This window comes from Mustela nigripes, chromosome 2, assembly GCF_022355385.1.
Source record: "Mustela nigripes isolate SB6536 chromosome 2, MUSNIG.SB6536, whole genome shotgun sequence".
Classification (NCBI taxonomy): domain Eukaryota; kingdom Metazoa; phylum Chordata; class Mammalia; order Carnivora; family Mustelidae; genus Mustela; species Mustela nigripes.
Window position 1 is genome coordinate 144,992,792 of NC_081558.1, and position 25,816 is coordinate 145,018,607.

The 25,816-nt window shown below is 37.0% G+C and overlaps 1 protein-coding gene across 1 annotated transcript in view; it reads right to left on the minus strand.

Annotated features, from left to right (window-relative positions):
* The window catches only part of AGTR1 (angiotensin II receptor type 1), a 48,296-nt gene extending 22,887 nt beyond the window's left edge, over positions 1-25,409 (minus strand). Inside the window, exons 1-2 of the mRNA XM_059391776.1 lie at positions 25,099-25,409; positions 15,030-15,112 (exon numbers count right to left, since the gene is read on the minus strand). The gene's annotated coding sequence lies outside the window, so the exon portion shown is untranslated. The remainder of the gene's footprint in view (positions 1-15,029; positions 15,113-25,098) is intronic.
* Positions 25,410-25,816: the final 407 nt, after the last annotated feature.

Below are 25,816 nucleotides of genomic sequence, written 5' to 3' on the forward strand. Positions count from 1 at the left end.
TGAAACGTACTGATGTTATTTCATAGAGCCACACAGCCCTAATGGCCCTGGTTATATAACTGGTAATGAGGTTAAACTTTAAAATATTTTTAATAAGTGCCAAAAATATTTATTTTGGGAATAAATAATATATTATTATTTATTATTATATATATTATTATTCCTTGTCGAGTAAAGTGTTTCTAAAGTGAACTGCGATGCTCTAAGCAAGAAATTATTTACTCATTTGTCTTTTTTGATACCAATATATTTTCTAAGTTAATTCACTGCAGATTTAAGAACAAACACAGAAGTACATAGGGAGAATTTATCTGAGGAGAATGTATCTGGTATTGATTAAGTGGATACACTGAGGGAATTATACAGGATTAATACTGAATATGGAGTATTTCTGATGAATGGTAACACTTGGCTAGCAGATACATTTCTTTGGCCTCTAGCCCTAACAAAATTTCCTGGACAAGTTGATTCTTCAGTTTCATTAGATAAAATATTTCTCGTAAGCATATTTTGCATTCTGCAAAGGACAACATGTACATTTTTGATTAATTGCCTGGTTAGCTGGAAGAACACAGTTAATGGTTTTACACATAGTACCTTAGATGGGAAGAGTGGGGAGCTGTAAAAGTATTAACTTCTATTTTAATTTTATTTTGTGTAAAAGATCAAAGTTCATGCTTTATGCTTTTCCAAGCTCTAGAGTTTTTAAAGTAAGACAGTAAAGAAAGATAGAAAATGTTGGTCTGATAATGTAAACTTCCTTATAACTCAGGAGATGCCATGTTGAGGACGACTAGCAGCTACTCTACTGAGAAGTCTTTATGCTAGAATGAAGGAGTGGCAGTCCATGGAGGTAGTAGAATCTGCTCATTGGGCAGAGATGGGATGGGGAGGGGTCAAAGTGAGATGGGATAGGGATGAGGGCTCCATGCCTTCAGGAATGCTGTTGTCTTTAGCTGGTAACCACCTGCTAAAGGCAACATTTGCCTGGGAGTTGTAGTAATAAGCAAGTATTAAGTATTAGGCTGCTGGGATCAAACTCAGGATCCAGAAAAGAATATTGTGGGTACAGTAGAAGGAACATATTAGTATCTAAAGTCTTGATGTATGTTTTCATCTGAGATACTGTAGTTTTCATCTCCAGAAATTGTTTCAGTCTTTTTTATATCTTACATAACTTGAATGTTCAAACTTTCCTCTAGCTTCTTGAACATATGGATCACACTTACAATAATCACTTAATATCCTTGTAGATTAATTCTCTCATCTGTATCATAACTGAATCTGTTTCCATTGATTGTTTTTTTTCTCTTTATAGATTGTACTTTCCTGCCTCTTTGCATGCCTGATAATTTTTGAATGGATGGTAAATGCTATGAATTTTGCCTTGTTATTTATTGGATGTTTATGCATTCTTACAAATTATTCTGCAGCTTTGTTCTGGAAAGCAGTTAAGTTACTTGCAAACAGTTTGGCTTTTATGCTTTCTTAGGTGGGACCAGAGGAGCATTTAGTCTAGGGCTGATTTTTTTTTTTTTTCTTACTCTGAAAGCCAAAAAATCCTTCTGAGTATACCACCTGATGCCCCATGAATTACAGGATTTTTTACCCTGTCTGGTGGGAAGAGAAACTATTTTTTGGCTTTGGATACACTCTGATCCTTGTGGATGATTACTCATACACATGCACTGAAACACAAGGGGGGTACTTTGCAGATTACTGGGCCCTTCCTTTGTAAAACTCCGTGGTACACTGCCCTGTGAACTCTAGCTCCTTGCCTCTCTGCATTCCTAGCTCCATCTCTTCAACTCAGGGAGACCTGGGAGCTCCTTCTGGATTCTTCTTCTTTATGCCTTGGCCGGAAAATATGCCCAGGCAGTGAGCTGGGACAACCACAGGGTTCACTTCATTTGTTTTCCTCCCTTAGAGATCACTGCCCTTCATTGCCTGGTGTATACTGTCTTGAAAGCCATTGTTCTTCACATATTGTTTCATGTATTAAAAAAATAATTTTTTCACCTATGTGTGTATGTGTGTATGTGTGTGTGTGTTATATAGTTATCGTTTTAGGTGAGAAGGTAAGTAAATCCCTGTTACTCTGTCTTGGCTGGATACAGAAGTCTCTGGGTTTGAGTTTTGACCCTACGTCTTGCGTGTTATTTGATTTTGGAAGAATTACTCAGTCTTTTCCTCTTCTTTTCTATTTATGAAATGGAGATAATAATACAGTGATTAATTGATGGCATCATATAGGGGAGAACATATCATAGTCTATGAGATTAGGCAAAGGAGTATCCATACACTGAAAGTGAACTTTATTTATTTATTTATTTAAAGATTTTATTTATTTATTTGCTAGAGCGCGCTCACAAGCAGGCAAAGGCAGGCAGAGAGAGGAAGGGAAGCAGGCTCCCTGACGAGCAGAGAGCCCGATGCGTGGCTAGATCCCAGGACTCTGAGATCATGACCTGAGCTGAAGGCAGAGGCTTTAACCCACTGAGATACTGAGGTGCCCCTGAAAGTGAACTTTAAACAAAACAAAACACAATACCTGAGTGGGATGAATTTTCCCCCTAGCAGAAATCACCTGAACATTTTTCTTTTGCCCAAACAGGGATACTTGCCTTATTTGTTGCCCTCACTCCAAATAATGACCCTGCCTTTTACCTGTAGGTCTGCTAGTAAAGGGTCTATAAGCCAAAAGACAACTTGTCTCCTCCGAGAACCCATGGGGCAAAAAACAGTTTTATCTGAAACATTATGCCAAAGCTATACCACCACACAATTATAGTACCATTAACAGAATCTGAGTAATTTGTGGTTAAAAACTGATTTTTTTCCTTATTTCATCTTAATTTAAAGTAATCACTTTTACCAAACTTTTATGAAATAAACTGCCTTATATATTGAGAACATCTGCCCTCAGTTATAAATATTGGAACTCATTCAGCTTATAATCAGTACATTGACATTTGAAAAGAAAGTGATGTTTTTTAAAGAAAAGATATCTTTTTTCTGACATATTAAAATTCCAACTTAGTAATGTGAGAAAATAATAAAATTGTATGGCTTTTTTTATTGCATGTTTATTTAGGCCAAACCAGTATGAGGCAGCTAGATTAATTACTTTTTTACTGTTAAGTACTGTACATAGTTAATTATTTCATCTAAGTTGTGTCTGAGCCAAACCTGTGAATTACTGTTCATGCAGGGCAATGATGATAATTTATGTACTCCCTCCATGCTACAGCTTGTTAATATATTATTTTTGATTTGAAACTAGATGTTAAAAGTTTGCAAGAGGCTTTTAAAGACTACTCAGTGACATAAGTTCTAAAATTATGGATTTCAAAATTAAGGTTGACAATATGCTGTAATAGGAAATTATTTAGGTGATGGAATTATAATACATTTTGTATGAAAAAATATATTTTTCCATATTCTACTTTGATCTGTTGACTCTTACAGTTTCAGCTTTTGTTTTTTATTCCGCCTGATTTTATGGTGTGGAGGTTACTTTGGGACCTTAGATAGTTTTTCAACACGCACAAAACCTGATCTCGCCCACTGTCCCAGTATGGCTGATCAGATACTTAACTGTGGCTACAATTGCCTGACGGCCGCAAATGCTTAGAGAGGTGCTCATAATCACCATGAACTCACCAGGCGAAACAGATGACACTGAATCTATTTTTAAAGTTTAAGATCATCTTTACAAAACTTGAGTAACAGGTTCCCAGTGATACATACATATAGTCAAGTAAATTCAAAAATTAAATTTTAAGAGATGCCATTAACAAATAAAGAAATCAGTAAAAATAAAAGTGTAATTAAAAAAGATAGAGATATTACAGAGTTTCCTTGCTACTCCCAGCTGGCCCGGGATAAGCCACATTAACAACACTGGGAAGCTTACTGGTAAAGCAATCTCAGGCACCATTCTCACCTACTGAGCCAGAATCTGCATTTCAACAAGACTCTTCAGGCGCTGTGCATTCATTCAAGTTTAGAAACCTAGTCTAGATGGACATTTAGTAATCACTTAAGCTTGTGCATGGACCCAACAGTTTGCCCTTCCTGTAGACTGGAGAGGGCCCCAGTCACTCAGCCCACTCTGGTGGCGTGGGGCTGTCCTTAGAGGGACTGGGGAACAGGACAGGTAAGCTTCAGCTGTGTGAGGGTCTGTTGCATTTTCTTGGGGAGCGCTTTCATGAGGAATTTAGAAGAGTCTCAACGAGGCAGAACTGTGTACCAAGGAGAAGAAATCTGTTTCACATAACACAAATATCTGTCAGATCCATTCATATAGTAGATGAACTGGATGTTGATCTTTTGGATGAAAATCAATACAGATCCAGATTTCTTGCCGGAACTTTGGTGGGAAGGTCCTTGCTTATTTTAGGAGAATCAAGGAGCACGGTGAAGATGGCAGGTGCTTCACATTTCCTTGAAGCACATGCTTACCTTTTCTTGTGTGAAATATGTGAATTTTGTAATGTGAGTGATTTTAACTAGTAACTATTCTTTCTTCTTCTTCTCCCCCTCCCCCTCCTCCTCCCCCTTCTCCCCATCCTCTCCCCCACCCCCTTCCTCTTCATCCTTTTAAAAAATTCTCCTTAAAATGCCTGCACTTGCCTCACAATTTCTTTTCCTTGCTGAGGCTTTAACTGTTCAACCACTAGAGGTCTGTATTACCTATTTTAAAAATCATACCCAACTAGCTGAAACTTTGAGCTCTCAATTTCAAAATCTATTTCTGTTTTTTAAGATTTAAGATCTTTTTAAGACATAACACCTGGGAATAAAAAATCACCACGCTTTAGGAAATGAAGCAGAAGAACCTGTTTCCCCTGCTATTTCCACTATACAGCTGAGCACAGCTTCATACTCAAGCTCAAAACTCAATGGCCAGTCACAAATCACAGGAACAAAATTTATTTTCTGAAAAATAGTTATTTCCTTGATTTACTTTAAGATGTCTGTGTTTTTTAACTTTAGATTTTAAAGCATTTATTTTTCTCTTTCGACAAGTTATTCTCAGTTTTAAGACACCGATTTTACAACTTTTGTGAGGGTTTTAATATAAGATTTTTCTTTTATTGGTCATCCAAGATTAGATTAAAAATGAATGTTCTTTTACACTTACTTTATAAGGCTCTGCTGTAATTTTATAAACCAATGAATGAGCCCAGATTTGCATGGTTAAAGCTGTAATTGAGGTGATGATTGTTAGTGGCACCTACACCTTGGGTCCCTCAAGTTTTCACTGTGTTCCATGTTTGCAGAGAGATTTTTTTATTAGGAGTAGTGCATTTGGGCCTGCCCTCTGCCAGTAGCACTGCAGGCTCTGAACCTTCCAGAAATCTAAAAATGAGGTGTCCTGTTTACAAGATACCCGAATGATAGCAGTAAAACCTTTCTACAGCCTTATAGAGCAAGGCTCCCTGAAATACAGCACGCTCATATATTCACATATTTAAAAAGAATGGTGGAAAATATTACAGACATAAAAGCCATAATTTACTGTGTATTGCACCAGGGGTTTGGGATTCTGATGCTAGATTTTCATAGATTGTAATTATGTCTGCATTTGGAGTAAGTGGCTACCTGTGTTGCCAGGCAAGGTGTAACGCTAAGAGGCTCCCTTCTTTTAAAAGGCATTATTGCTTAATGTTTCTGGCCTGTACTGCTTCCAGAAGCATAAGCGGGTCTAGTGTGACTTCTCTCTCAGTCTGTCACTTTATTAAAGCATAACAATTTGCAAGTGTTATTTAGCAGTTCAGCTAGGTTCATTTCAAAGGCTAATATTTAACAGAGAGGGAAATAACCCATCCCTATCCTTTTATAAAAAGGCAAATTGCCTAGTGTCTTCCATAGATCTCAAAGCTAGGATTCAATGATAATTTTAGTAATGTCTTACACTGCTTGCCTACATAATCCAAATGATCAATTCCAGAGAAGAAGGAAACTAATTCACAGTGCACTAATTTGTACAACATACCGCATTATTTAAAGTAGCTACTTTTTTCCTCATTTCCTATTGCATTTTTGTGTCTGGCTGGTGGCATATGAATTAACAGTTTTCTCACTGAAATGTGACAAAAATATTTGCTTTACCCTATCTTCAGCATTCCTTTCAGAGCTCTGGACTCTCCTACTATACACAATGATGCTAGCTTAAACTTGTACCCTATATCCATATAAGCAAATATTAACAAGGTGTTCACTTATATACATATATGGTAAAAAATGCTGATGGTGCAGCAGTTAATTAAAAGCATCAGCAGGAAGTTATCAGGCTCTGGAGAACTTGATGGGTTACATCTGGAAAAGAAATGATCAGAACCAGGGTGTTGGAGTCAGTCCCAAATTCTAGTTCTGGTCCTGACGTTGGTTAGCAAAGTGGACCCTTTAGGCTCAGTGTCCATGAAAAAAAAAATGAAACCAATAAGAGAACTTTGCCTATAGGGTTTGTTTGCTTGCTTTTTGGTGGATTAAGTAAGAAAATGCAGATGAAGCGACTGACTCAATGCCTGATCCAGTAAGTGTCCAGTTAATGGGCATTATTTTTTCTGCTGCTATGTGTCTACATTTATAAATATAATAAAATAACATGAAATAACAATATAATACTATTGTAACATCATAGTACCTCCTAAGTGTTGTGGGAAGTTAAGATTATGTATATCAAACAGTACCTGGCATGGTTGCTTCCCAAACTGATCTCCCAAGTTTTTACCCTTAAAACTAAACTCCAAGGGGCACCTGGGTGGCTCAGTGGGTTAAAGCCTCTGCCTTCAGCTCAGGTCATGATCCCAGTGTCCTCGGATCAAGCCCCACGAAGTTGGGCTCTCTGCTCGGCGGGGAGCCTGCTTCCTCCTCTCTGCCTGCCTCTCTGCCTACTTGTGGTCTCTGTCTGTCAAATAAATAAATAAAATATTAAAAAAAACACAAAAAAAACAAAAAAAAAACCCTAAACTCCAAGTTGGGAGAATTTCAAGGATAATTCATTCCTGGATTTGAGATTTTTTTTTTAATTTTTAGCTTTTTGAGTGAGAAGATTTGTCATTTAGATGCTTTACATCTCACTTTTTTTTTTTTTTTTTGATCTGGATGGTGACTGAAATTTGTGAGTCTACCAGAATAAGAAGATAAAATAATGCATTGAAATAGTAGGTAAGTAGAGACAAATTATTTTCAGGGAATTTAAAAAAACTGAAATTAAGAATCTGTTGAACCTCCAAGAATGGAAAGAAAAATGTGATAGTGCTTAAAATACTATTTTCATATCTTTCATTCCTCTAGCCCTAGCAACTGAGGAAAGTTTGTATTCCCTAAAATGAGGTATAGTAAGTATCTCCTTTCAGGAGAGAAATCTGGGGAGAGGGATTGGGAAGGAAGCTGTGACTAACTAGCTTTTTAGTAGGGACCGAATACTGATTAAATTACAGGCATTATTTTAACTCAACTTGTCTTCTCAATACTATTAGGATTTAGAATTAGAACTGCTGTATTTTGCAATGAGCACTGAAGAGAACAAAGACCAGCTACTGACATACAACTAAAAAGGTTTTCCTCAGAGAAGGACTAGACTTGGCAGTTTGGCCTTTATGCAGCAATTTCCAAGGACACGCTGGAGTTACAAAAGAGGTACATGCTTTCTGAAATCAGAGGCACGCACCTGGACAGAAGTCCAGATCAGTTCAAACCGACTTTCATGTTTTTATGTGAGAAAAGGAAAACCTCTCATTTAAAGTTGTGTGTTGTGTACTCAAAATGTTCTAGTTCCTTGGCAGGCTGATTTTATGGGATGTCATTGATATGTGGGGTACTAGGAAATAAATTCCTATATAATTATCAATAAATAACCGTTTGTACTATTAACTAGCCTTAGGACCTGGAAGTATACCAGAAAAAGTTCTTTTGGGGTCATATTTCAGTTTAGAGAGCCAGTCACACATTGGCAGTTAAGGACTGAACCCCTACGTCTTTCTGTCAACTCAGTACAACCCCATTCCCAGGAATCTCCTTATATTACCACCACTTTGGAAATCAAATGACCATTTCCACTTCTAAGTACATACCCTAAAACTCTAGACATTGCAAAAGAAATGTACAAAAATATTTATGGTAGCATTGTTAACCATGCACTGAGTATTGCTTTTCTATAATAAAGGAAGTTGCTTTTTTTTTTTTTTTTAATCTTATTCTGTTCATGATCACTTCTCATTTATTACTCTTGGGGAAGTCTTTAATGGAGGCCTGTAGGGCAGCTGGCCCATTTGAGGGAAGCATGACATCACAGATGCTTGTCTTTTCCTTGGCCCATCTGCTAGAAATAGTAACTAAGTCTTTTGCCTGTGCTAGTAGGAGAGGAGCTGTAGAAAATCAAATTAGCAGGAGAGAAACTATTAGTCTTCATTTTCTTGCTTCCAACCTGCAAATACATATTGTTAAATACACTTGTTCCCTAATCCTCATTAGGAAATCTTGTAGAATAGCAGGACAGGAAAAAAGCATGGGGATTATGAGAAAACACCACCACTAAAATATAATGCAAAGTCAGGGCTATTCCTTCTCATTCAGACTATCCTACATTTGTAGCATTGGTTGAATTTGAAAATTTTTATTAAGTAATTTTCTTCCTAATGTGGATGAATGCCACAGTTACAATCCCAAATGTATCTTTTTATTTAGAATTTTCTTTTTATTGGGCTTGGAGATAACTTAATTGAAATAGGATAACTAATATATAAAATCATTTTACATTTGTTAGTATCCCTGGGATTTGTTAAGTTCACCAGTGTTAAGTTCACTGGTATATTTGTCTAAGATGGCAAAACTTTCACTAAAAATAATTTAAAGGCCAGGTTATATACCCCCAAGTCTTTATTACTTGAGTTTTACTTTCAGGCCCAGAGACCAGGGATTACAGGTTAGTGATTGGCAAAGAGTTTTTGAAATATACCAAAGGCCCCAAACAAATCAGTTGGTGTCCAGGAGGAACGGACATCAAATGCACATTTTTAATATTTAGAGTTCAAGTTATAGCCACAGAACCAACTATTGGGGATAGAATCACAGACCTGACTTCTTTTAAAAATCTAACATTTTGGAAACATTTCAGTACATCTCAAAGCATTTTAGGTCTTTAAATCATTTAGGTTTAAAGTTCCATTTGTTTCTTCTCCTAGCATCCATTCTTAAAGTCTCCAGTTTCTACCTGTTAGTCCTGCTATCCTTCAATAACTTGATTTCTCTTTCGTTATACATTCTTCTTTTGTGGTTTCTAAGGATTTGGGCTATTTGCTGTGTCTTGAATTTGCTGGCATAGTCCTGCCTAGGGCCTTTGCTTTTGCTTTATGCTTTGCTTCTGCCTAGAGGAATCTTTCCCCAGATGTCCACAGCATTCCTTCCTTCTTACTAAGGAGGCTTTCCTTCCTCCCCCTCTCATTTCTATCTCCATTCTCCATGTCATGCAACATATTGCATTTTTTACTTAATTGTTTTTCTGTCTACATGCACTAGAATATAAGTTCTCTGAGGCCAGGGGTTTTTGTCTGCTGCTCACACTTTGTCCTCGGGACTGAGAATAGTGCCTGACATGTAGGTATCTGACAGAAATACTCAGTGAATCAAAGCAGAATTTGTTGCAAACCACAGCCCTAAATAGGAATAGCTTGTTTTTAACATCATTCTCATTCAGAAGGATTCTTACTGTCATGCATTTTATTTGATATTTTTATTTTAGAGTCTGAGGAAGAAATTTTAGGATTAACCAATACTTGCTCAGTAACCAACTTCTAGATCACAATAGTTTTAAACTGAAATGTCATCAGGATTTGAGCAGTTAAATAAATGTGTGAAGTACCCTATTTAAGGTATTAGGTAACAATGGGGTCTGTGATAAACAGGAGAGTTTATATATACTGCCCTACTTACAGGCATTTAGATTTGAAAAATAAATTTAAAAGATAGCACTGTCTGAAGAAAATGAGTCTACCCATGGTTTCAAAGGTCCACTTCAGCTATCAGTATGTGGCTGAGAGGACCATGAAGACTTTTTCCAAGTCACATTGTTTCTTCTACTTCTTTTTAACTATATACACAGGTCTGGTTATGTGCCCGAATCTACATCAGGACAGGAATACTCAACTGATCAAATCTAATTACATTTGCTTCCCAACTAAATTGTATATCACCTTCCCCTCTTGTGAGAGATATAGCCCCTCTTGGGTCCTCAGCATCTGATTATTGCAAACCTAATTGATTTGCGACATTTCATTAATAAAGTTAACTAAAACTAATTATACATATTGAATAAAAGTTTCCTGTGAATTGAATTATTCTATTTAGCTTAAGGGTTCTTAATTGTTAAAATGAATTGCTGAGGAGGATTGCAGAATTACTTTCTCTTGGGATACACACACACACACACACTCAACCAATATGAGTTGATGGATAGCGACACCACAGAAACTAAAAACAGAAACAAAACTGATTAAATATGAAAATTAAAGATGTTAAACATCTTCCAAAGAAGATAAAAATCATAAAATAGGTTACCTAAATCTCTTCATTTTAAGATGTTGAATTAGGTCTGTTAAATTTGTCATATTATCTTAAGGAAGCTAAAATAAAAGCTTTAATTAATTGACATTTATTGTTTTATTCATAATATGATTTTCTTTCCCTTAATTGGTTTATACTCTATTTCTCACTCTTTAATTCAGGTGGTAAGTTCTGTATAACTCATCCTCTAATTAAGTCTAAATTCTAGCAGAAATCCAAGAGGAACTTACTACTACTTCAGTTGTCCCATGAAGCTCATGTGTTGTGGGCTACAGTTCTCACAAATACGGCCATTCCCTATTTGTTCCACCGTGTATAGATATGTTCTATGTAAAATGGATATGAGCATTCATTAATGGTTTGGAGTTGAACAAAATATGGCCAACCTATTAGTATTATATATATCACATGAGAAGCTGTTGTCCTTAGTGAGTCAAATTTGCATTGTTTTCACACTGCCAAAGCAGTTTGAACTTTCTGCTTTACACTGTTAAGACAATTGTTTTATCCTCCTGCTCTGTACACTGACCATACTAGAGGGACCAGAAGCAAGTGAAATGCCCATTTTGTTCTTCCTCTTTAATGTGGGAGTATCACTGAGAAGCCAAGGTTCAGGGTGTAGCCTTTACCCACTGCCTCTTTTAATCCATAGCAGCTCTATTTGCTTTGTATGGTGACCCATGGTGTGTATAGATGTATTTTGGCCTTGCCTGGGTGAGAGGAGGAGGAGAAACGCTGTTCCTGACTGGATTTTGGACTTGCAGTATGACATTGTTCCTGTTGTCCCAGGGCTCCCTAGAATCTAAGTTCTGGAAATGTGCCCAAGACCTAGTTCCAGATAACCACCTTTCATCATATCTGTGCTGTGTTATTACATTTCTAAAATATCTTACACCTTTCTGGAATTTAAAAAATGATTCCTAAATGTCTAAATCTTCTTAAAAGTCTTAAAAGGAATGACTAGTTGAAGGGGAAGGATGAGTATTTTTGGTACTAGTCAAAAGTTCTCTCTGCCAGCAAAACAAAGCCTCCACATTTTGGTGCTAATTCTCTGAACTCTTTTAATTATTAAAAATCTAAACAGTAACCTAAATTTGATTCTCTTATATGGTCAGTTATGTGCTAAGCATATCTAGCTCTATTTTTCAAGCCTAAGAACAGTGTTTCCGTAGATATACTATGGATAATAGGTTCTTTGGAGTAAACCTGTTACTCTATAAAGAAATCTGTGTTTTTCTTTATTGCAAGAACCACCCCTCAAATGACTAACCTGTACTTTGCCTTTTTTTTTTCCATTGGTAAGACTCAAGGATTCATACTTGATAATCCAAAACTAGGTGCTAACTTCTATTATATATGCATTTATTGAAAAATAATACTAATAATGTGTAAAGGGAATACAGCTGAGATATTTACATGCTTTCCTTTTAGTTATATAGCTATTTCAAATTCTTGATGCTTCGATGACTCAAAGACAAATTCATTTTTAATTTTTTGCCTTGTGGAACACACAACCATTAGTCTAGGAACCAAATGTAATTGAATTACTAGGTATAAGTGACTGGAAAGTAATTGAGACTGACATTTTAATAATGGGATCAATACTAGTGGAGAAATGGTGACATGGTGACTAAGAACTTTAAGAATATACTATAACAGGTGGTGATTACATTAATTAACAATTGAAAACAAAGTACTGTTCTCTGTGATACGAATAATTTGGAAACAAAAATAGAGACTCCTAATATCTTGTGCATTTCTAGAAAAAGAGAAAAAAATAAGTCATTTAATACTTATTTTGCATGGCTTTCCAATTTCTGAAAAAATGTTAAGTCATCTGTAGTTACCTCAGTATAATTGAGGCATATCTATCATTGCAGTAAAAAAACCCTCACAGAATATAAAGAACAACAAAAAAAAATGTGGGTCTTTAGAAATGATCCCACTTATTTTCTAGTTTTGTTTACTTGGGGATGTCAATGATGGAGGTAAAAAACCCAACAGCTATATATTAGTTCAATAAAATTGCATGTACCTCTTCTCATGATTTTTAAGAAAACAGCCTCTAACCTTAGGAGAGTAAATAAGATACTTAACACCATGTATTTTAATATGCAAGTAAATAGGAAAAAGAGAAAATTACTATGAGAATTATATATTAGATAACCTATAGCTGAGAAAATTAGAATTTAAAAAACTTTCAAATTTCCCAGTAAGTTTAAAAGACCATAAAAATTTCTTACCAAGTAACAATGGAAATCCACTGCAATTATTAGTAAGTTGTTTATAGCAATAAACAAATTTTCTATGATACAAATGTTGTATCTAGAATTTGTATCTAGAATTTGTATCTAGAATTTTCTATGATACAAATGTTGTAAATCTGTCCTGTCCAACAGTATAGCCACTAATTATATGTGTCTTCTCTTGAAATGTGGCTAACACAACTGAGGAAATGAATTTTTAATTTCATTTAATCATAACTGATTTATATTTACATTTGAATAGCCATACATGGCACATGACTACCATACTGGTCAGTGCAAGTCTACAGATTTTAAGCCAGTGAATGTGGTCTTTATTTATTCTTTTAAATGTCCTGTTTTCCTTATTTTTCCTAAGTAGATTTCAACTTAAATTCTTTTGGTCCTATAAAACAAGCTCTGAAATGCTGTTTACACATTACTGGTTTAAATCAATAAGAGGTCAGAGTTCTTTAGTTGTAAGTTGGTAAAACGGGCACTGCAATGTTCAGAAACTCTAAACACACCTTTTGTATTTCAGTAGAGTGCCTATGGATTGGGTGGGGGTCTTGGAGATTATTTTACAAGAAACCAAAGGCAAAGTTGCTAGTCAGTGGCAGAATTAGTATAGCATTAGTACTTTAACAAACAAAAAATAACTTCTTTGAAGTAAGCATGTTTTGCCTATTCATCTGCAACTTAATGGTTTGAAAAAGTTGAAGATTTTATAGTGTTTTTTTTTTCACTGTTTTGTTATTTGTAAGGAAAACATCATATTATTTTGAAAGTTTTGCTACAAATATGTGACTGTTAGAAACTGAGGGCTTCCAAAACAAGAGAAGGGAGGCTGTTCATAGAATCATTTCCATCAGGAACTTCCCTGGATTACTGTCTTGCTTTTTCTGTTATAAGGCTGATGGAGTATTATGGACAAACAGTTCTTCTGCTCAGAACTCTTAGGATATAAAATAAAGTTTCCTATTTAGGACATATATTTCAACATACTTTTTCTAGAGCTGGATTTTTGCTGAAAACATGTATAGCCCAGCTTTCTAAGCTTAACTATACCTCAAAAACAAAACAAAACAAAACAAGCAAACAAAAAACAAACAAAAAACCCCCCAACCTAAGGATTTCCAGTGACAGAACTCCGTAGAATGTTTCTATTTTTGTCTCCAAGATTAAAGCAATCCTAAATAGTTTCCTAATACCACCATGGAGTGCCTTCCAGCAACTGTTTCCCATTTGCCAATGAAGCAAAGAAAAATAAAATCACCTCTAACATTTGTCTGCCCACCCAGCACCTGTCCTGTCTTCTGCTTTGATAAAATGTAATCACAATATATTAAGAAGAGGAAAAGCTACTCTCTTTATTCTCTCTGGGGGGACTATGGAGTGTCTCCCATGTTAATTTAGGAGGGTGAGGGCTTGTTCCTTGAGCTGTTTTTGTGAGGAGAAAAATATCTTTTGATCTGGAAAATACAGGAGTCTTTTTATGAAAAATAATCAGGTAGAACAATATGACAGGAAGTGGATGGGCGGAGCAGTCTCTGATTACCCACGCTGCCCTCTTAGGTTCTGAGTGTAATGCCCAGCTGCATGTCTCCATGGGATTCATGCCTACTAGGGGGCTAGACTATATGGGTATTAAAGGGTACTTTGCCTCCAATTCCACATTGCCCTTTTTGCCTATATCTTACTGGAGTAGGGGAAACTTTTATAAGAATGAGACTCAGAGACACCTGGATTTTCTGAAGGTGAGTTTTAAGGTTTATGGTCCTTGGACGTATGGTCTTTGGACATGTGCTTCTGGAAGTGAGTGCTTCATAGAGCCCAACCCCCCCATTGGGTGGCTGAGGAGAGAACACCATCATTTCCTTCCTGGTTCTCTGAAAGCCCTGCAGAGTATGAAGAACAATCCACCAATGGCCACAAGGAGATCCTTGTCAAGGGGTTACAAATCTCTCACATGGTTTACATTAACAGATGAATATCATGGTAATTCTAAAATTGTTTACATTTAAAATTATATAAATATGTATGTTCTAAAGCTGCATATAAGGGATGAGATAAGACTGGAATTTCATTCTTTTCTGCTTCCTCTGTTTCTGTCATTAGACAATGGTGTGTGTGGTTTCTTGTGCTACCTCCACCATTGACACATTAGAGAAAAACCACTGACAGATGCAGTGCTATAGGTATAAGATATTTTACCTGGATCAGAACTTCTGGGATGGCTTCTACGTCTAGTCAGATGAAAGCTCAGCCATTTTAGACCAATTTATCATATATTCAACCTGAAAAGAGAAAAGAGTAATGAGATTCACTGAATATGGTCAGATTTTCATTTTTTAGTTGATAGAATAAATATTAACACTACATCTTAAATGTGTTTTTGAAGGGAATGAAACTCTCTGGTCCATATCAAGGATATGTTTATCCTTATGTAGAGTTAGGCTGCACAAAGTGGCAGTCTGTTATATGGGATTTCATCTTCTTCCTGGTTATAGTCAACATGTTCCCCATACCCTTGTAGATACACACTAGAGGAGAAAAACAATGTTTTGGGGTAAAATAAAATCTTATTCTAAGACACTTCTGTAGACATAACTAGTAATATAAGAAATCTCATAATAGATTAGATACTTATGAATCTACAGTTAAACTTTGATAAATGATTCTTTTTAATATAAACCTATAGAAGTGTGATTGTACAAGAACTGAAAATAAATCTTTTTTAAGAGATCTGGTTTTTTTTTGTATGTCTGTTTTTATTTTTCACTGTAGTGACACATCTTGTGGTATAAATGTCAAGTTATAAAAAGAGTATAAAAATAAAAGTTTGTGTCTCCTAGCTCATGTCTCATGTCTCAGATCCACTTCCTAGAGGTACTTACTACTAACAGTTTCAAATGTATCTTATTTTTTTTAAAGATTTTATTTATTTATTTGACAGACAGAGATTACAAGTAGACAGAGAAGCAGGCAGAGAGAGAGGAGGAAGCAGGCTCCCTGCCAAGCAGCGGGGCTCGATCCCAGGACCCTGGGATCAGGACCCGAGCCGAAAGCAGAGGCTTTAACCCACTGAGCCATCCAGGCACCCCATATTTTTTAGGACTTTTAAAAAAGCATACATATGCATACAAATGTGTATATACACATTTTTTTTCATTTTACACATCATACTATTCTGCTCTTTGCATTTTTGTTAAATTTAATATGGCTAGAACTCTCTATACTGTATATATACATCTGCCTCATTTATTTTGATGACTATACAATATTTCATTCATTGCACTGACACATGATGATTTATTCAGCCAGCCCCCTGTTAATGGGCCTTACGGTCTTCTTTTTTTCAGTTTCCCTTTTTGGCTGCTTAAGAACATGCCTGAATGATCCTGTTTATACATATGCATTTTTTAAACTATGTATCATTAGAAAAGTTTAAAATTATTGTTGAAGCAAATAGTACAATCCATGTTTTTGAGAGATACTTAAAAATGTCCTCTATAAAGGTTATATGATGCTAAAAATCTGTCTTTTATAAAATCTCAAATTTTTTTCTCAGGGTGATAAATATAAAGTATATATTTGTCTTGATTTGCATTTCTTTAGTTATGAATGAGGTTGAGCTTTTTGTTTTCTTATCATTTGTAGTTATTCTTCTACTAGTTTGCCCAGTAATGGCCTTTGCTCATTTTTCAATTGGGTTTTTCACTGTTTCTCATTTTAAAGAGCTTATACTGGGGTGCTTGGGTGGCTCAGTGGGTTAAAGCCTTCAGGTCTTGATCCCAGAGTCCTGGGATAGAGCACTGCATCTCTGCTCAGCAGGGAGTCTGCTTCCTTTCCTCTGTCTCTGCCTTCCTCTCTGCCTACTTGTGATCTCTGTCAAATAAATAAATAAAATCTCTAAAAAAAAAAAAAAAAGAAGAAGAGCTTATGCTATGTTGGGAAAACTAGCATTTAACATGTAATGTGTGGCAAATAGCTTTCTCAAGTTCCTGTTTATCTTTTGACTTTGTTTATTGTCCTTTTTACATATGATGATTTTAATTTTTTTATGTAGCTAAATTAACCAATATTTTCGTTATGGATTTGGGGGATTTTTTTTGAAGATTTTATTTATTTATTTGACAGACAGAGATCACAAGTAGACAGAGAGGCAGGCAGAGAGAGGAGGAGGAAGCAGGCTCCCAGCTGAGCGGAGAGCCCGATGTAGGGCTCAATCCCAGGACCCTAAGATCATAACCCAAGCCGAAGGCAGTGGCTTTAACCCACTGAGCCACCCAGGTGCCCTACAGGACATTTTTAAGTAAGAAATTTTTTTAAAGCTGAAGAGTTATTCAAGAAGGCAATAGGCATATTACAGATTACTTTTTAAACCACAATATATACCAACTTTACTATAACATTCTTATTTGGAATGATTTTGGCATTACAAGAATCTCTTTTTATCCCTGAATTTCAGTGGGTTTTTTTTTTTTTTTTTTTTTTTTTTTTTTGTTATAGCAATAAGACATTTCCCATGAGATTATTTCTCTTAAAAAAATACCACCTTGGTATGAACCTTGTGAACTTCTGTAAGGCCCTAGTGTATCTTAGGGTAAAAAAATCAGAAAGGGTTGGATTTTCCAGTATCATTTTCTACAGAGTTAGTAGAAGTTGTCTAAAGATCTGAAATCTATACCAAAAAAAAAAAAAAAAGGAAAAAAAAAGTCACTTTTGATCTTAGCCTTGATCTTAATAACTCTCCAAAGCTTTTAAGATCTGTTATATATTTTTCCTAGTCTTATCTGGTCTACAAAGATGCAGACATTTAAAAAGTATATCAGTGAATTTAACCATACATCAGTGCTAATATAATTATTTTCATTAGAACACTAAAGACCCAAGTAAGGCCATAATGTCAACTTGACAAGAATCTGTCGAACACACACACACAAGCTGAATCACACTCGTGATTTATGTTTTGCTTTGTTCACTTATGATTATCTTTCCTTGCCATTAAATATTATTAAATAGGTAAAAATGACTATATAATGTCCCATCATATAGCTTAACCTAATAGGAACTTAAAAAAGAAAAGATTTTTGTTTCTTTTAAAAATTTATTCTATTAACCTAGTTGATTAAATGCCAGAACACATTCAAGAAATCATTACGTAGGAATCACATCAGATACTTTTCCATTCCTGATAAAGTGGCAGCATTTAACTGTGTGAAGGTTAAGGGCTGGGATCCATCAGGGTACAATGTGTTTTATGTGAAGTGACATCATTTGCACAGAAAATTACTACAGCTGGGCTCATGGAACATTCTTGTTCTAGTGGTGTATTACACAGATTTAGAAGCATGTAAAATGCATTTGAATTGGATTAATGAGAAGAGTTTGGGTCAAAAGGTGAAGAAAAATGTATGTGATAATGAAAGTATAAATATATGAATTTTGTAGAAGAAATCCCATGTTTTTCAATTTATTTAGAAGAAAACCTGGTATGGATTCTGTGCAATGGCAATCACAAATGTTTGGTCTTGTTGAGACTAGCAGGTCATAAGAGAATCATTGGTACTTTATCATTTATTAGCTCTAAGAAATTTTGCTGCTGTGTGCAGTATGTCTCCTAGGCACTACCACCCTGCTAGGCCCCTACAACTTGGCATTATGGCAGCCCTGTGTTGACTGTATCCTAAGCCATAAGTTATAAATTAGATAATGTAGTGTTAGTGCTGCCTAAACTTCCAGATATAAGCAGCTGGGGAAGTTCTATATCCCAATGATGTCCCTTTGTCGCTGGGAAAATTGTAGATACTCAGTCCTGTTGACACACCTCTCCTCTCAAACATGATCACAGGGAACCCAGACTCATTTTGACCAATGTCAGTAAGCCCCTGTCAGAACAACAGGCTTTTGGCCAGATCCAGCTGACATCTCTCAGAGAATCTACATGCACTAGGAGAAATTGTTTAGAGACTCAATCATTTGGGGAGTCACTGGCTTAAAAGAAGTCACCATTTGCTTGCAGACTGACTAGCTAGTAACTACATTCAACTAGTTTTATGAGCCATGCTTGTAGACAATTGTTTATATTAAAGCTAAAAGACTGATATAAAATTTCAGTTGGAAGTAGGTAGGGAATCACTTGTTCAAGAGAAAAGTTTTTTTCTATAGCATCAGAACACCAAAAGGGAAAAAGAATAAATTTTAGGTAAGTTATGAAAAAACATAGAGATAGCAAACCTTAACTTTTAAATAATGAGCTGTCATAGTTTTAGTATTTATTTTCCAACTAAAGAAGGAATTTCTAGAATTCTTCATTATTACACTTAAAGGTAAGATGACAGACAAATATTACAGATAAAATCTTGTTTTTTTTCTATGAAACAGAACTTGATTTAAAATTATAATGTTAAATAAATTCTCAAATAATTAGTTGGCCTTAAAAAGGAGACAGCCAAATGTAGAGTAGACAATGTGGGGTGACAGCTAAAAGTACAGGAATCAAAATTCCTGTGTTTAAGTGTTTACCAGTTACCACATTTGGGTGAGTTATTTATCTTGTTATTACTCAGTATCCCAATCTACAAAATGAGGATAAAGCAATGCCTATTTCATAGGGATGTTGTGAGAATTAAATAAAAACAGTATTAAAGGCTGTGCTCAATAAATGTGAGCTTTATGTAAAAATGTTACTTTAGAGAGCGTGCACAAGCATGAGAGGGGTGGGGCAGAGGGAAGAGGAAACACCGCCTTGAGCAGGAAGCCTGATGGCGCTGGATCCTAGAACCCTGGGAAATGACCTGAGCCCAAGGCAGACCCTTTACTGACTGAACCATCCTAGGTGATCATTCTTTTTTTTTTTTTTTAAATTTTGATCATTCTAAACAAGGTCTAGGTGCTGTATACTTGGACTCTTCTAACTTCATTGTGTGTTTGAACCACCTGGGAATTTTGTTAAAATGCAGATTCTTATTCAGTAGGTCTAGGTGGAGTCTGAAAGTCTGCATTTCTAACAAGCTCCCACATGATGCTCATGATGCTGATCTTTGCCTTGACGCTTGAAGTAATTGTGGATTATTGCTCCTAATATATAGTACAGTGGTTCTCAGTAGGGGCAATGGGATTAAGGAAAATTTGGACAATATATATAGATTTAAAAATACCTCCCAGGTGATTATAATATGCTTGCCCTACCCTTTCCCTAAAGCCTGAAGAACCACTGATTTGCCATTTCAACTTTTATTCTGTTTCTCCTTTTCTTACTCTTTCCTCTACTTTCCCCTTGCCTTTACAGCTTTAGACTAAAAAAATAGTATTAATAGTTAGTTCCCCAATTAGTAAGAGTAAAGCATCAATTTCAAGTCATTTTATTGTGTGTAATAGGGTACTATACTCAAATGAGCTTTGAAGAGTGGTTTCTAGCATATCTCTTCTAAAATATAGGGACCTGGGCTCCTGGGTGGCTCAGTGGGTTATAGCCTCTGCCTTTGGCTCAGGTCATGATCCCAGGGTCCTGGGATCGAGTCCCTCATCGGGCTCTCTGCTCAGTAGGGGGCCTGCTTCCCTCTCTCTGCCTGCCTCTCTGCCTTCTTGTGATCTGTCTCTCTGACAAATAAATAAATAAAATCTTTGAAAAAAAATATAGGGACCTGAAAAATGTATTTAACATTTCCCATGGCTTTAGCTAAAAACAAATAGCAAGCAAGAAGAAAGTGAATTGAGGAGCATTTAGTGATAGAATACAAAGAAGCATTGGATGTGGCGCATATATTATCAAAGGAGGTATACTCCCCTGAGAAAGAGAAAGTTGTGGAAGTGGCTGGAATCAAACAATGTGACCACATTAGATGTTCCACCCGGTCTGAAAAGGAGGACAGAAGGAGGCTTGTTTTAAAAATGGCTTCCCACCCCAGTGTCACTGAGATGCCTGGAGAGTCTCATATCCAAATATGTACTTAGCTTGACCAACATCTCTCTAGGGCAAAGACCATTTTTATACTTCAGTGTTCTTAAGGAGCTAATATTACTCAGATCTATAGTATTTCCTCTGTAAGTATCTTCTACTATTATTGTTACAATTCATACATATAATTCTTCATTTTCCAAGGCGGATAAAAGAACTTTGATTAATATTAATTGGTAAATATCTAAAGACATCATAGAGAGCAAATTAGCAATCATAAACTCTTTTTAATAGTACACAATCATATAATGTGTTCCCCAGTATTCTCACTCTGAAGTTAACCATTCAAAGTTAATCTAAATCTAAATAAGTTTTAACATCATTTGGTGAAGTGTAAAACAGCTTATTTGTGTATAAATTGAACAAGAAATCATATAAAACTTGACCCAAACTGAATGATTATTAATTCTATGATTTTAAATTCTAAGGACATTTAGACTTAAGACTTGGAATATGAAGGCATAGTGTAGTTAAGAAAAACAAAGCATACCCATTTCTTCACCCATTTTCTAAACTATTAACTGTTAGAAAAGTAATTAAATGTGAGACTAGTAACACAATTTAAAATATTCTTAGATTTAAGAAGGAAGCTCTAGTAATCACTGGCAAATTCTAGACATTTATTTCTACTTCAGACATTTGGATGATGCACCTATTTAGGAACCAGATAAATAAAGCAAAAACTTCTAAATTGAGCTGTAAGAATAATGTAAAATACAGCAGTCATACAATATTTATAGCATATAGTGAATCTTATGTTAGTAAAATACTTGAAAGATGGTTTTAACACTCAAGGGAATTGTTTTCCCTTGTGACCATTTGCTACAGAGGATCAAAAATCAGCAGAACTTTCAATATTAATATGACGACTAATAACAAGATTCATTGTCATATCTATGATCTCTCTATATATACTTTATGTTCTATTTCCAGATATCAAATTTGTCATTAAAATGACCACTGACTAATAAAACATTTGGCAAATATATATATAGCTCATGTATAGTTCCTTAGTTGTTGTTTGTTTGTTTTTGGCTGTGATTTATTTTGGATGTGTTTTAGAGCTTTAATAGGGTAATGGTAGTCATTTTCAAATCAGTTGAAAATGATATTAAATCCCTATGGACACTCCTCGATTTAAGATAGCTTATATATTAAGTCATCAAGAAATTGAATTCTGGTAGCTAAAGTTCATATAATGAATAAAATAGAAAAATGTAAAATGACAGCTAAATTTAGGCTGGAAATGGAACAAAACTTCTTTTGCTTATGTGAACTTTGATATACTATTTTAATAAGTAATTACATGACCGGGAACACAAACCACGTAATTCAGTGACTTTAGGCAGTTTTCAAAGGGAAGGCTTAGAACTATTTTGAAGAAAAATAATAGCACTTTTCAGTGGTGATAAGTTTAAAATGGGAGAAGAGCTTTCCTAACCTGGCCTTGACTGCTTTGTCATAGTTTGCTGGTCCGGCTCTATATTTGTTATTTGCCACAGTGTGTCTTTAAGACAGCTTAATTAGTCTTTAGAACACTTGGATTTACTTCAGACATCTAAATAAAATTCTAATTTGTTCGCTTCCTTGGGAGACTCTCTGGCATAGGCCAGTCATGACTGAGCAGACAAAGCACTAGGTAAACTAATGAGTGTGGGGCTAAAGGCCGGAAGCCTGCATCAGGCAGTCAAACCATGCAAATATTATGGGACTAGGTCTCTATAACAAATCTGAAAACAAAATACAGCATATCTGTTATTTGCTTGAAAAGGATGTGGTGGCAGAGATAAAACTGTAGAAAATACGCATCATATATTTAAGCTGTTAGTTTTAGACTTCTCTCAGCTAAGTATTTTACCAGGGCTTTGGTTAAGTAGCAGATTAAATTTTCTTTCACTATTTTCCCTCCCCGCATAGGGCAAATAATTAGTGATAGTAACAACGACAGTAATAAGCAGCAGCAACAAACAAAAAAATATACATACACACACACACACACACACACCCCTTACCTGGAACTAGCGGGGAAAAAACACAATGTAAGAAACCCGAACAATCCTCAGATTGTTTGGTTTTTGAATACTGAACCACGAGAAGAGAGTGACAGGAAAGATTTAGGCTTGAAACTCTTGGGATAGGGAGCACTGCCGAAGCGACAGTAACTGAGAGATATTTTATACATCTTTTTTTTTTTAATTTTTTATTTTTTATAAACATATATTTTTATCCCCAGGGGTACAGGTCTGTGAGTCACCAGGTTTACACACTTCACAGCACTCACCAAATCACATACCCTCCCCAATGTCCATAATCCCACCCCCTTCTCCCAAACCCCCTCCTCCCGGCAACCCTCTTAAGATAAGTCTTCCTTTGGTATCAGCGGAACCAGTGGAAGAAAACAAGCTTTCTTCTGACTTGGATGATGGAGAATTTGATTCAGTTTAAGGTCACAGAGGCTTCATCAAGGAGGCTTCATCATTAAGGAGGCTTCATCATGGGCACAAAGAACAATGAAATCAGGAAAAAAAGTGGGGAGAGACAGAGGAGATGACAGAATTGACAGTAATAACTGTGAAACTTTATCAAATGCTGAGACCTGGCAACTGTGGGTACACTCCCTGAGCCATAAACCAGGTTATGGGAACCGGCAGCCATAATCTGGGGGGGAGTAGGGATGGACTTTTGGAGCCGGCACTGGAAACTTAATGATTTTCCAGAATAGATAATTTACCAGGACAGTTATTTAGAGGGTTTTGGGGGTCCCAAATATGGATTAAATGGATAGTTATTTTAGACTATTATTTTTTAAGCAAATAACTAGGAAACAAAAGGAATCAAGGAATTTTATTACTGGAGGGAACCTTAAGGGCGGGGACCTGAGGTTCAGAGTTGTGAAATAACTCTCCTGATAGTACACAGCCACTTACGTGGGTCTCCCCATTCCCAGCTCCTGGAACTTTCCTGCCCCTGCACTGTCTGCTTGTGAAGGTGGCAGAATCCACCACAGCCTGAATAGAGATTATCTGTGTGGAGCCTTTAGAGCTAGGGAAGCACTACAGAGACAGGGAAGCAGGCAGTTTCTTAGCGAGGACTTAGAAAAAGCTTACAACTTATGCTAAAGGAAATAAATGTCTCGGGATCCTGGACACTCACATGCTGTCTACCAAGAGAGTCATGTTGGGGACTAAATACCTTTAGGAGAAACAAGTTGCTCAACAAAGTTTTAAAAGAACAGTAGCATCCCAGATTTCTTGCATCCCTCACCGTTACTTTCTTTTCTCTCAGTGACACTAGAAATAAATGTAGCTAAGTCCCAAATTTGATCCCAAGAGAAAATGAACACCCGAATGTTTACTGAGAGGAGAGGACTTTGAAGGCCAGTAGTGGAATTCTGATACACCACCAGAAAATAAAGAAAAGGTAAAGAAGCCCCAGTAGGGTTCAATAGCGGGGTCTCTACTAGCTGCCCAAAGACAACGGGACAGGAGACACTTTGAGAAAGACTTGCTGAGGTCTTGGGGAGAAGTAGCAGCCTGAAGGTACAGGAAGACTGGGCTAGACAGTTAAGATTGAAGAATGGAGTGCGAGGTAGGTGATGTGGAGGAAGGGAGCCAAAAAGATTGTCTCTTAAAATCCCGCCTCAGTTACAAACGTGTACTGGCCAGGGCTGTGAGATTGGGGTGTGGAACTTCCCCTGCTTCTCCCCCTTGCCAATCTAATAAATCAAAGGACACCTGGGGAACACCTGAAGGTGGGAGAGTTTGCTTCAGATGGGGGCTATGCCCAGTTCCAAGGACCCACCAGTAGAGTTTGCAGGGAGGAGCGAGGGGGAGATGCGCTGTGCTGGGGTGTTGCCTGGGAAGCAGAAAGGGAGGTTGGGGACACTCCAAAATTCACCTTAGAAATAGCACAACTTTTAAATGGACGCCCCGCGGAGTCATACCGGCTTTTTTCTCAAGCTACCGTGAAAAGACAAGAGTTGGCTGAAAGCTAGGAAGCCAGGAAGAAAGTTTACTTGGTTGCATCCCAGTTCTGCAGATTTCTTGCTTGGACTCAAACGAGTCTGGTCAAATCAGAATGAAATTTTGGGGGCGCGCAGCGGAACAGTCTCAAATTGTGCCCTGTAACCCTGGCGCCCCTCACCTGATTTGGGGGAGGGCTGCCCGTTCCTGGTGGGCGCCGGCCGGAACTAAGCTAGCTCTCTCCTTCGTCCCCGGGAGCCTAACAACACAGCACCCGCAGTTAGGACACCTTGACATAAAATTGAGCAGGCCCGCCTCGCAGCCCCCAAACCCGGCATGGGACTTGGTGTCGACTCACCCGCGCCTAGGGCACTGAGCCCACGCCGGACCGCGAGCTGGCAGCGCTGTTGCGGGGCTTCCGCCCGCCGCTTCCGCGTCCCGGGGGTGCGACCTCACTCGTGGGGTTCGCTTGGACTGCTCCCCATCAATCACCGCCCTAGCACGGCAGAGCTGCCAGCCCTTGCCTGTCACCACTGCCTGGGGCCCTGGCTGACAGGCGCTGGAATCATCCTCGATGAGGCAGTTCTGAATTTATAGCGAGGGGCGTTGCTGCTCAGGAGGTTCCAGGGACGAGGCACTGTTTTGCATTCTCTCCTCCTCCGCCCCGCCTCCGGAGACCCTCTTGGCCCAACCTCCTCCCCCTCCAGATGCTGACGGAAGCGGGAGGGTGCCAGGATCTTACCCCAGGGTCACCTCTTAGATCTGTGCGCACGTGGCTGGAACTCTGCATTGGGGAGGGTCGCGAAATGGGAGAGAGCTGGGGGTACAGGAGAAACAGTTCAGGTCCGAGATAAATGTTTCCCAACTTTTTTTTTTTTTTTTTTTTTTTAAGCTTGAAAAACTTTTTAAGGAGGAATTAGAGAACTTCTCTTTCCTGTAATTCAAACTTTGACAATACTCTGGTGGGTCATAGATACCATATATTAATTTCAGGTTTACAGAGTGAAAGGGTGGACATTTATGTCCTCCTATTGGACATGCTGTCAGAGTGCATGTTTAAAAGTATAAAAACAAAA